At 43.5% G+C, this 12,707-nt stretch overlaps 1 protein-coding gene across 2 annotated transcripts in view; it reads right to left on the bottom strand.

Moving 5' to 3' along the window:
- The window catches only part of LOC138569361 (uncharacterized), a 309,424-nt gene extending 296,933 nt beyond the window's left edge, over positions 1-12,491 (bottom strand). For both annotated transcript variants that reach the window (XM_069647278.1, XM_069647279.1), the window contains exon 1: positions 12,398-12,491. The gene's annotated coding sequence lies outside the window, so the exon portion shown is untranslated. The remainder of the gene's footprint in view (positions 1-12,397) is intronic.
- Positions 12,492-12,707: the final 216 nt, after the last annotated feature.

Below are 12,707 nucleotides of genomic sequence, written 5' to 3'. Positions count from 1 at the left end.
GCACTGATAATGAATGGTATTGCTGCCACTTGTTTCCCCCCCACCAGCAATGATGACGTCTGAGGTAACGTGTAACCACGCCCAGCGCTTTGCTTGTTGTTTCTCTCCCACGTCATCATTGAAATACATGGATGATTTGCGTGGGCAGTTTATCGCCCACAGGGAACACTGCAAAAGGGGATTAACACTTCCACTCATAATTAGGTAGATTTACCAGCATAACAAGGGGCAGTAACCGTATATGATTTTGGTGGTATTTCCATCAGGAGCACCGCCACACCTGTAAAGAATTCCCATGTCTGGCTCCATGGTTCTTTTTTAGATTTCGTGAATGCTGGGGCATTTCTTTGTAATAAACATTGAGCAGATTGCAAACCTTCCTTCAAACGGTCTTTAATATTTTTGGCCTTCGGGTTGCGTGATAGCCAATATTTTCCTGCTGATTTCTGAAGCAGTTGGAGATGAGGGTCCTCACAGAATCACACAGATTTCAAAAAATCGAAATCACTGCTTTTCTGTCTGGTTCACAGTTTACAGCTTTGGCCAGTTTAATGAGTATATCTCACAGTAAGCTTCGCTATAAGGTCAAATAAAACTTCATAACTTGATGGATTTAGTCGGGATTTCTAAGTCGTTACAACTTTTATTTGATTTGTAATTGTAATTGTTTATTTGTAGAGCACTTAGACACAAGTGAAGTGCTTCAAAGCGTTTGAAGGGAGCAAGGGGATCTCATCGTCATTCTTAGGCCTTGATGATTCTGAATGATATAACAGCAATAACTGGCATAATAGGTAAGGGCATTTCAACTAGTATAAGTGTGTGACAAAGAGTGGGGGGAGAATAACATGCAAGACAAAAGGTTGGTCATCAATGCGCTTATGCATGCTGGCACAGCAAAGTTGAGGAGGGGAGAGAGAGAGGAAGTCAGGACAGACACACATGCTAAGCCTAGTAGATTCAAGGTCGTGCAAGTGAGCAGACAGAAGTGCGAGGGAGGGGGAGCGGGAGAAGGGCGCCTGGTCCAGCAGGTGCCAGAGCTAAGTTGATGATACTTAAAAGACACAATTTGTAGCATGCATCCGAGGAATCGAGTCATCTCATGCCACATGTCTTGCCATCTGAAAGAGAGTCATGCATTGACTTTTCCTGAGAGATGTCTTGGTCACTTTGCCAGGCGGGGGACTATGGGATTCCACGGTTCCTTCAGGAGGAGCACTGAGTGGGAGTGTTTCTTTGTTTAGATGGTATTACCCAAATTGACCTTTTACAATTTACCTTTTGTCCTAATTGACCTAATTATAGTGCTCCTAATTGACCTTCTGCACAATTGACCTTTGTAGTATTTTAGTTATGTTATATATGTATTGGGTTGGTTTTGGATTATAAATAATATAAGGGGATTGGGTGGGAGGTTGCGGTGGTTTGTGGATTGGGTGGGGTTTGCCTATGTCCTAATTGACCTTTTAAATTAGGTAAATTCTCCTGAGGTCAATTGTGAAAAGGTCAATTAGTATACATCCGTTTAGATGGGTGTAATACTAATGTTTGCAGGCTTTATGGGATATAGGGTAACACAAGATCAAGTGTTGTGTTAGGCTACAACAACATGCCATGTGGTTCATAGGTCATTATACCTGCACATAATTATTAGAGGTACTATACAAGCGGGTACTTTCCCTTGTTAATAACAATTGTGGTTTTTCGCTTTTGTTTCAACACATTTGTGCTCCTTATGAATTACTGGCACATCATTGTATAGGTTGATCACAGATTTGTATTGAATTGTAGATGCACTTTATAATCACCCCTGAGCTGATAAGCATGGATCACTTTATTTAGTATTTGACATTTCTGTAAGATGTTTTTAGTAAGGTTTTAACTTGTCCTTTACATGTATTAAAAATGTTATAATGTTATCAACTTTTGTGATGCAGGGCCCCACAGTGTCAGGTTGAATTTTCCATGTACATTGGGTTCTCCTAAAACATTCATTGTGTGGCATTATATGAGTGTTTCTGCTCCTTTCCCCTAGGAATTGGTATTTCCAAACCCTTTTAGTGATTGGGAGCTTGTTCTTTCTTGTTAATTTGCAATTTAAACCAGGTTTGCTCCTTTATCACTGTTTAACACCTGGTATTTCCCCCTGGTTTACACATGTGTATGGGGGAAGCGCCAATCTCCTCTGCTAAATTATTTGCTTTGTTCAACGGGGTTCTATGTGATATGGTCAAGTATTTGTTACCGAAGTAGAATTTGTCTAATTCTTATTTTTCCTGCACGATTTTGGCACAAATATATGCAGGGGGAGACCCCGGAGACCCCCTTTTAGCCGTGCTATATTAATGATTCACATAAACCCACCCCGACATATATTTGCACCAAAATCTGCTATAAATACATTTCATTCATTCTATTTCGATTTAAAAAAACTGAGGCAAAATCTCCTATTCCCGTTCTCTGGAGCGGGTCAAGAGGTTGGTGGATCAGTTCTTTAGCAATGAAAGAGACAAGAAACAATGTTGACAGCAGAACTGGTGCTCACCACAGATCTGTGCATGCATGCAGGCATAATGCTGTACAGAAGACCGTTGCAAGCCACACTTTCCCTTCTATGTCTGACAGGGCAACGTCGAATTGTGAAGCCGCCTGAGGTCCCCAATCCCCCTCTCCTGTGTATAAAGGAACACTGTCCAATAAATCCCCACTGCAGGTCACCATTAAAATCCCCATGTCATGTACCACGGCATATTGCTAAATGTATGTCTATGGGGGGAGGTCACTAATACCCCCTTCTATGTACAAATAACCATGTGTATGTGTTGATTGCTGCATGGTCAACCCTACATGAATCTGCATGCTATAAACAGATAGCAGGTGTTTTCTGTATGAAGATAAACTACCGATTAATGATTGCTGGGGTGGCAGGCACAAAGTGCCTTTTTATGACATTATACTGCGGATTTAATGACCACTGGCTATCCCTGCCACCATGACTTCCATTCATGATGGCATACTGGTGAATTAACCATCGCTGGTGGACACCGTCCAGCCGTCTACTTTTCAGATCACCTGGGAACTGGGAAGTTACCATGCCCAACCTCTTTCAAGCCATAATGCTGATTTAATGACCAGTGGAGTCATTAACTCCCCTTTTGTGTGTTAAAATGGTGCGTCGGGCATGTGTCCATTAGGGACACCAAACCCCCTTTTATCTGGGGAAACACTGACAAACACGTGCACTATAGGGGATAACAAATTCCCTTCTATGTGTGCACACATATAGTGTGAAACATATGGACACTGGGGTCCCCTCGTCACCCCATCTGTGTAGGAAGGTATGCCATAGAAAATAAGGGCACTGGGCGAGAGGAGCGAACATCAAACCCTGAATTAATATCCAAACAAACCAAACAGCATATTATCAGCGCGGATCGCCAAAAACCTTCTATACTACACTATCTTTAGACACTGGGATCACCAAACCCCCTTTCCATGTCAGAACACCCACCGTAGAACATATCCCGAGATGTCTCATGTGCGCTGTTTATGTAAAAAGTGTGGATAATTCTTCGACAGTGGGATTGCCCAGACTTGGCCAAGGGATGAAACAATCGAAAGTGTACGACGAGGACAAGCTAAGGCCAAAAGGGTAGGTCAGCGATGAAACAGACTATCCATTTCCCTCGTGGCTCCATGGAGTCTGTGGGGCAAATGATGAGGATATAGGACGCCCCAGAGGGATTTCGGATCGGGCTCTAAGAGGGCTTCTGCCTCAATGGAGGCCCACGTGACATCATCTCAAAGGACACCGCTTTGATCAATTATCGAACAATCGCTGCACACTGTCTGACATGATTCATCCTTATCCCCTCCTTCTTTTTAATATTTTCATCAATATTCATCTGATTTGCCGTTTTGGCCGACATTCCTAAAACTATGTTGATGAGCCCAAATGGATTTGGAAACTGTAGGCCAACCATTCAACCCTCTCCCGGCTACACATTTTAGGGATTCCTTTGATAACTCAATGAACTCCTTTAAAATCAAGCTAATGTCTCCCCAATATGAGATCCTCCTGTTTGTTCCCCTAAGGGGGAGCTGGGGCTCTCATTTATTTTGGTTTTCAGGGCTGGGTCCGTGTCCCCCCCTGCACAAGATGTATCTAATCTCTAGATCTTCTTAAATAATAATCTTTTCGATGGTAATCCGGACCTCTGCAGGGGTCCTTGGCGATTTTTTGTTATGATTCATGACCAGTGAAACATGTTTAGTTATCTACAGTATGCAGAGAGGGGGCGGGCAGTCTCATACGTGTCAGGCTATATTAACAGCCTATATACTTTCCAATGACTGCCTAAACTCTCGCTCAGTTACACTGGCTGCCACAATCCATGAGAAGCGAGTTTAAAACCTGCACGCACTAAAAAAGGCTTGCCACCTTATCACACACAAAATGGCTTCCAGAAATGTTTTCCCAATGTCCTCGGGAGGATAGCTCAGTGGCAACGTGCTCGCCTTGGTAACAAGACGACACGGAATACAGGTTAAATCTTCGGGTCCGCGGTTAGAAACCTGTGGTTATTAAGCGCGTTATAAATAACCAATCATCATTTGGCAGAACCCTGGACTTGCCCAGTGCCCTGTTAGTTATGTTAGTGTTCCATAAGGCGGGATTTCATTCCTTAATAATTACTCCGTGTAAATGGAAGACATGCCACAGAAAATGACAAGCACAAATAGTGATGGAAATAATATAATGGAGAAACACATTTATTTTGTTCCGCTCCCCAAGTTCGACCACCGGCAAACGGATCACAATATGTATATGTACTTTTTTTTAAACTTCAAAGTGTATTACAATTACTACAATAAGTTATACTATGCTTAAACTTATTTGTGGAAGCTTAGGTTGCAACATTAATTAGTAGTGCTTATCTTACTTTCTTTAATAGAATTATTAAAATCTGTATGTCTCCAGTAGCCCATGTAAGAAGCTGTAACCAATGTTTTTTTTTAAATAGGTCATGTACTATGCACCTATACACGTGTGTGTCTCAAGGTGCAACAAGGCAAGTGAGGGGAGCGGGGGGGGGGGTTCAGGATGGAAGATCCTACTAGGCCATGTACATCGTGCAAGTGCAGGTCATTTATAACGTGCTTGGTTTCAAGCGCGGATCCAGGATTCGAACCTGTGTTGCTCAGCGCCCGTTGCCACAGAGTTATCCTCCCTTCACCTGGGGTCGTTATGAGAGGGTTTAAAGATATGACTTTCAAATCGTGAAATAAACCTGTTTTAGAGATTCTAGGATTCCCTTCTCTTCTGACAAACACTTCCTCCCAACCTATTGCAATCTTAAATCGGCCATCGTGTACTAGCGCACCCCACATCAGCCCTAAGAGGCTTCATGGTGGCAAACGATTGTTTCACAACACACAGTATAATGTGGCACATGGGGTCAAAGTTCGGGGATCATTGCATAGTGTTTAATCATGTTTTTAAGAAGCGGTAATGCTATCACTATTGTGGCATAGTGTGTTCTATGGTATCATTATTTTCATGTTTCGAATGGGGGGCTGACTGATGTACATCAATCTATGGGGCCTACCAGTATCAGGAATGCACTTTTTCCGGAAATAGGAACTGTAATGAAAAACCAGGCCAACCACCAGATCTGGAGAGCACCCTTTGTAGTAAATACTACTGTGTTCAAGTCACACATATAGGCAAAAACATCACATAATCATCCGATGTAAGATTTCTGGATGACAGTCTCTAATAACAGAGCGCACTGTGTCATCTTTAGTACGGAAGAAGCAGCGGGAGTGGACGATGTATTTGGGACTAGAAGTCCATCCTCAGAGCTAGTTCTGTCCAGTCTGCAAGAGGACCTCTCCAGTCTCGAGTACTCAATCGGACTATAAGTCGCCAGAGTTATAAACCTGCTATGTCAAAAGGGGGTACCCGAAACTGAAGAGGTCTTATTGCAAGCTGGACAGAACTAGCCCTGAGGATGGACTTCTAGTCCCAAATGCATCGGCTACTCACTCTGCCACTTCAGTACTAAAGAAGACACTGCACACTCTATTAGAGACTGCCAACAAGAAATCTTAAATGGAATGATTATGCAATGTTTTGCCTATGAGATTGACTTGAACGCAGTAGTATGTACTACAAAGGGTGGTCTCCAGATCTGGTGGTTAACATTGTCAGTTATCTTTACAATAATTATTTTAGAGAACATAAAAGTAATCCTCATTTGCATTAGGGGAAAAAATAGTGGCGTAGATTTTGTGAAAATTGCAGGCGCATGCTTGTCCTTGGGTTTGACAGTAATGCTTGTGTAACTCTGGACTGTTCTTCCGGGTTCCCTCCCTTTGTACGTGCGCACAAAGCCTGGGGGTGAATTGTTTAATTCCTTCCATCAGCGGAACACCAGCAGTCCGAAGAGGGCAAGGTGTGGTTTGGCTCAATGGACGCATCACCACCAGGCCTTCTTGCTGGACCACAACACCCAGCAAACAGAAGCCAGGCGATGACTTCTCCTCTGCGCTGGTCACCAGGGTCAGCGACCGCATACTCCACCAGAGAAGGGGGTCAACCATATTGTTAGGTGCAGAAGTCTACTGCAGGCTTCAATATTAACAGGTCTTGTATTTCTTGCATTTCTCTCTCTTTTTCTTTTTTATCCCTTGATCCAGAGAGCCACTAGGGAGGAGGAGTGGTCTAGTAGCTAAGTCGTTCAGAGTGTAATTAGAAACCGCTAGTTCTAAACTTGGGTTTCCCACTGTGCAAGACCGTGTGCTCCTCTGCCATTAATGCCTTTTTAAAACATTGAGAGTAATTAGCAACAGAGTGAGTCTGAAGCTAAAGACCACAAAAACCAAGTAGTGGCAAACTCCCCTGCCGATCCACTTCCTGCTCCGCTCATTCAAACCATCATGCTATCTGCTTTGTATTACTCAGCGGCCATCTTGAATGGTTCTTTCTATCCTACTACTTTTCCCGTTGCCTTTAAAAAGACCCTGCTTCGAAGTGAAGTGTTTGGGCACCAGTTTCTGAGACAAATACTCCAGCTCAGTCCAAAGGTTTTTGTGATTTAGGCAAAAATGTGAGTACATTTCTGTGTCCATGTCAGACTACGAGATAAAAATTCTAGTTTAGCAAAAAAAAGTATTTGTTCGGACATGTCAACGATAATCTGAGTGTCTTCTCATTGTATCTTTCACAACATTAGTGCAGGTTTTTATTTGTCTACATAGACGTGTTTTGGTTGTTTTCTTTGAAATTGTATAAAAAACGTTTTTTTCTGCTTTGTTGGCTATTCACAGCACATGCATGAATTAGATTAATGAATGATAATTGCACAGTAGAGTTAGCAATTTATTTTTGAGCATCCATGATATGGATTGATTCTCACATTTGGAATTGCCATATTCATACTTACATCCATTATAGTATGGAACACTTGTGAACAATGTACTATTTATGTTAAGACTAGGACCATTTCTGATTAGTCCATTGCCTTTAAAAAGGTTACAGTTATTCTGTTGTTAAAAAAATGGCTAAATTGGATATTTCTGACCCATCTGATAGCCCGTTTACCTGCTTCTATATCTTCATAAAATCTTGAAGAAGTTGGTTTATAAACAATTCTTCTTCTTTCTGGATTCACGCCGTTGCTCTCCCCACTTCTAGCTGCTTTTCAGAGAGGTGGTGGAACCCCACTAAGACTGCCCTTCGGCGGTCGGCAACTCGATCCTGCGTGCTCAACATTGAAAACTTTCTTCTATTTTGCGTCTCCTTGATTTCCATGTCACCCTTCTTCATAGTCTTTCTTCTTTCGGTATTTCTGGCTTTGTGTTTGCATGCTTGACCTCACATTTATCAAACTGTTCATTTGTAGTTTCTGGGAATGGACAGCATTCCTCTTCTATATTTTTCCCTTTTGGCTTATACCAGTGCTCTGTTCTAGGACCCCCCCTGATTTTCTCTTTACACGGCTCCCTTGGCCAACGGTACCCAAATCTGTTTCTCTTTCATCTCGTTCACACCTGAGCTTGAACAGCTTGGCTCAATGACATTAGTTCTCGGATGTCCAATCATTTTCTCTGAAAAAATCCTAAGAAAACTGAGATTTTATACTATATATTTCTATTTCTTCTTCTCTGTCCATTCCTCTCCCTCCTGTTTCTTTCGTTTACTACACAAGTGCGTAATCTAGGCGTTATCTTTAATTCATCTGTATTTTTTCAGGATCAAATTGTGGTGGTTTCTCTGGTATGTCATTATTAGCTTCATGACATACAGAACAAATGTTACTTTCTTACTTTTTCTCTGTCTAAAACCTTCCTTCAAACGTTGGTTCTTTCTCACCTTAACTACTGTTGTTCTCTGCATGTAGGTTTACCTCGCTATGCTATTTTGCCTCTTCTCTGGTCTTTATTCTTTATCTATCTCAACTTAGATGGCTTTCTGTTCCTTCTCATTTTTAATTTCAGTTTCTCTCTCTACTTTTTAAGTGTGTACATGCATTAGTGCCGGGCTATCTCACTCCATCCCACTCTCTACAATCTGCTTCTCAATATCTTCTTTCCACACCTCTCCCCCCCTTGTGCTGCTTCTTGTTTTCAGTCTTTTCAGTTACTTGCTCCCAAGTTGTGCAATCCACCACCTTTGGATATTCATTCTTGTCATACTTTATCCTTGTTTAAAAAGTGTCTCAAAACCAATTTACTTTCTTCTTCTGGTTAATTTGTTGTTTTTTTTCATGACTCTGGAAGCAGCTTGGTGTTCAATCCTGTTGATTTTTCAGGTCACACCTTATTGATGTCAATACTAGATATTCTCTGATTGTTACCATGCTTTTCTTTGTAAAGCACTTTGGATAAAAGAACTACAGAAATAATTTGCAATAAATAAATAAATATATGCAACAGTTTGAGCTATTACGTAGGCATGGGATAGGCCTTTTCTAGGCACTACCATAATGGCACTATGTGGCCGTATAATGGAAACATCTGGAAAATGGAGTGAGTCGCTGGGCATATGATGCCATTGCCTGGCAAATGGTTACACCTAATACCTATATGCAAGCCAAAGCTGCTGGCATGACCGATGTCTGTTTTATCAGGAATTTGGTACAAGGAAAAGATGCACACACTTTGTTAATACTGTAAATGTCTGAAGGTATGGTGTACTCATACTGTTAATAATTTAAGTGCCTCAAGGCACGATTGGTCACGCCATTTTTCTTACAAAAGCACCATATGCAGCTGCATATAAAGCCATCAACTTGCACAAGACTGCAGGACCGCCTAGAAATAACACTGGCAGGCTTTATACAACACAAAGTTTGATGTTACTGCGCAATAGAGCACGCTTAAGCAGATCCCAGGAGGATGTGCTTTGGGTGAGAAGATTTAGGTAGTGTGTGGGAATGGCCAGAGGGAATAGCATGCAGTTAGTGGGCGGGTAAATACCCAAACAATGCCTAGAAACTGTGTATTCCTCCACACATCCCATCACCCTCGGATCTCTACACTTGTACAATATGTTCTATCTATAGTTGGTGCACCGCATAGTAGCAACAACTGAAAAAGGGTGTTCTAATAAGTGTTTGTGGCTCCAACAGTTCCGATATGTTAGCACTCTAATCCCAATGTACCTGGAACTGGCTTCCTTTTCCTAACTCTGACAGCCTGAGCTTTACTAATGATAAGATGCCATGTAAGATCTATATGAATCGATGTCAGTTTCACCCACCTCACCAGGATCATTTCAGCAAACCGATGCATGGTTTGGGACTTGGCAAGGTTCGCGGGCAGGAAACCTGCCCACAGTGCAAACAGGCCTACTTTTGGCTAGCGGGGGCGCTATCCTCCTCTTCCCATTACCTTTTCAAATTTCCTCTGCATCATATAAAAAGAAATGGAAAAAATATATATTTTTTAAAAATGTATAAACACAAGCAAACCTATAATCCTATAAAATGATCCAGACAGCTTCTACAGTAAAGCAATACCAAGCACCCCACGAATGCACCAGCAGCAGCACCCGGGGTGCCATATCAGTCCTAGGAGCAACACATGCGGTCTCCTGGGTGGGGCAGGTCACATGTCACCCTGCAGCAGCCCTGCAGTGCTGGCACGCATCCCAGTGCTCTTCCATGGGCCACACAAGAAAGTGCCCCGGGGGGGGGGGAGTCGGGGTGGGAGGCAAAGGCATAAGAGACCTACACCTGTCCCATTTCCATGGTGTGGGGTTGGATTTGCAGTGACACCCATCATTGGGCAGAGCAGTAGAACAGACCAACCACTGCATTGCGGCCAAAAATCAGCAAAGGCCCCAAGTCTTCTTCGAAGGAAAGCCTGACCCGTGTGAACCGTTTTAAGTGATACGTGTTTGTGGTAAAGTAGTCTCTGTGTTAACCTTGTCTGAACTGTATTCGTTTTGTTATAATGTCATCAGGAGTTTTTTTGTTTGTTTCTTGGTCAGTCGGGGGAGCCACTGAACATCCGAAAAGCTGCATTCAGATTTCGAGGCGCCATTCTGTTTCTCCCCCATGTTTCCACCTGATCGCACCACCCCTTAAAGACCTGAACTTCTTACCCCTCTCGCACGCCCCCGTACATTAACTTCTGCTGTGTTTTAAATCACATTTTCTTTAATTTCCTTTTTTTAATGCAGGTGAGTTTTTCGTATGCAGTTTTACTGCAATACAATATTGCATATGACATGTTTCTGTCACCAAATTTGTCTGACGTAATTCTTCACATCACAAGCCAAAAACCCGGCACCCCAAAATCTGACGCATCCATAATATGACCAATGGGGGGGGTTCTTTTCCAGATGCACACATCCCCAGTTCCCTGGTTCCATAATCGCAGCGCATGGTACTTACTGCCCTAACGTGTAAAAGCATTGCTTGCTTGCCGGCCAGCATGCTTATGTATAGATTTGGTTACACACATCCAGCCCTACCTAAACTCATGCACTCTCTCCCTTCACACATCCAGAACTACCAGGGATCGTGTGCTCTTTCACCTAGTACACCCATCTCTACCTGGGATCTTGTACTCTCTCATTTCATGCAACCAGCACTACCTGGGCTCGTGTACTCTCTCACTTAGCACACACATCACTACCTGGGCTGGTGTACTCTCTCACTTAGCATATCCATCACTACCTGGGATCGTGTTCTCTCTCACTTAGCACACCCAAACCTACCTGGGTTTGTGTACTTTCTCACTTAGCAAACCCAGCACCACCTGGGCTCGTGTACTCTCTCACTTAGCACACCCATCACTACCTGGGCTCGTGTACTCTCTCACTTAGCACACCCAAAACTACCTGGACTCGTGTACTTTCTCACTTAGCAAACCCAGCACCACCTGGGCTCGTGTACTCTCCCACTTAGCACAGCCAGCACCACCTGGGCTCTTGTACTCTCTCATTTCATGCAACCAGCACTACCTGGGCTCGTGTACTCTCTCACTTAGCACACCCATCTCTACCTGGGCTCTTGTACTCTCTCATTTCATGCAACCAGCACTACCTGGGCTCGTGTACTCTCTCACTTAGCACACACATCACTACCTGGGCTCGTGTACTCTCTCACTTAGCATATCCATCACTACCTGGGCTCGTGTACTCTCTCACTTAGCACACACATCACTACCTGGGCTCGTGTTCTCTCTCACTTAGCACACCCAAACCTACCTGGGTTTGTGTACTTTCTCACTTAGCAAACCCAGCACCACCTGGGCTCGTGTACTCTCTCATTTAGCACACCCATCACTACCTGGGCTCGTGTACTCTCTCACTTAGCACACCCATCACTACCTGGGCTCGTGTTCTCTCTCACTTAGCACACCCAAAACTACCTGGGCTCGTGTACTTTCTCACTTAGCAAACCCAGCACCACCTGGGCTCGTGTACTCTCCCACTTAGCACAGCCAGCACCACCTGGGCTCGTGTACTCTCTCACTTAGCACACCCATCACTACTTGGGCTCCTGTACTTTCTCACTTAGCACACACATCACTAACTGGGCTCGTGTACTCTTTCACTTCGCACACCCAATAACTGTCATCAAAACAAAAATATTCAACCCTGAAGCGCATCGTTTGATGTAAAAGGTTTGCCAACAGTCTGATCCACAGAGCGTTTTTCAGTGGTCAAATCCCATTGGAAAACGTTCTGTCAATGAGGTCCTCATTCTGCTGATCCGGGGCTGTTTCCACAAATATTCTTCCAAAAGGGGTCCTCAACGGAGTGGCAGTGCCCTGGGAAACTGCGACATATCTAAGACACAATGCCAGTGGGTCACAGATATATGCCAGCCTACATGGCCAGTAAATAAAATGGCCAAGCAATTATGGGTTGCCAACTTACTGTGTGAGTCAGTTGCTCATGAAGTCGTTGGTGTCTCTCTGAAGACGTCTCTGTAGAAGGAACCGGTTGAGTGACAGATGGCCACCAAACCTGCCCTTTTATACTAAACTCAGCGCATGCGCACCTGGGCCTGACCCTCTGGAATGCAGTACAGCAGTAAAACAGTGGCTTTTCATCTGTGACTTAATTCCAGAGCCCTGCAGAAGCACCTGCCTCCCTCTGCCAAATACCGCCTTGTGTAACACACATTACACCTGTCCACCCACCTGCATGTTTTATTTACCTTCATTTTAATGATTTATTCAACTAA

This window comes from Ambystoma mexicanum, chromosome 2q (assembly GCF_040938575.1).
Source record: "Ambystoma mexicanum isolate Mex_15411 chromosome 2q, UKY_AmexF1_1, whole genome shotgun sequence".
NCBI lineage: Eukaryota > Metazoa > Chordata > Amphibia > Caudata > Ambystomatidae > Ambystoma > Ambystoma mexicanum.
This window is presented reverse-complemented; position numbering and strand designations above follow the sequence as displayed.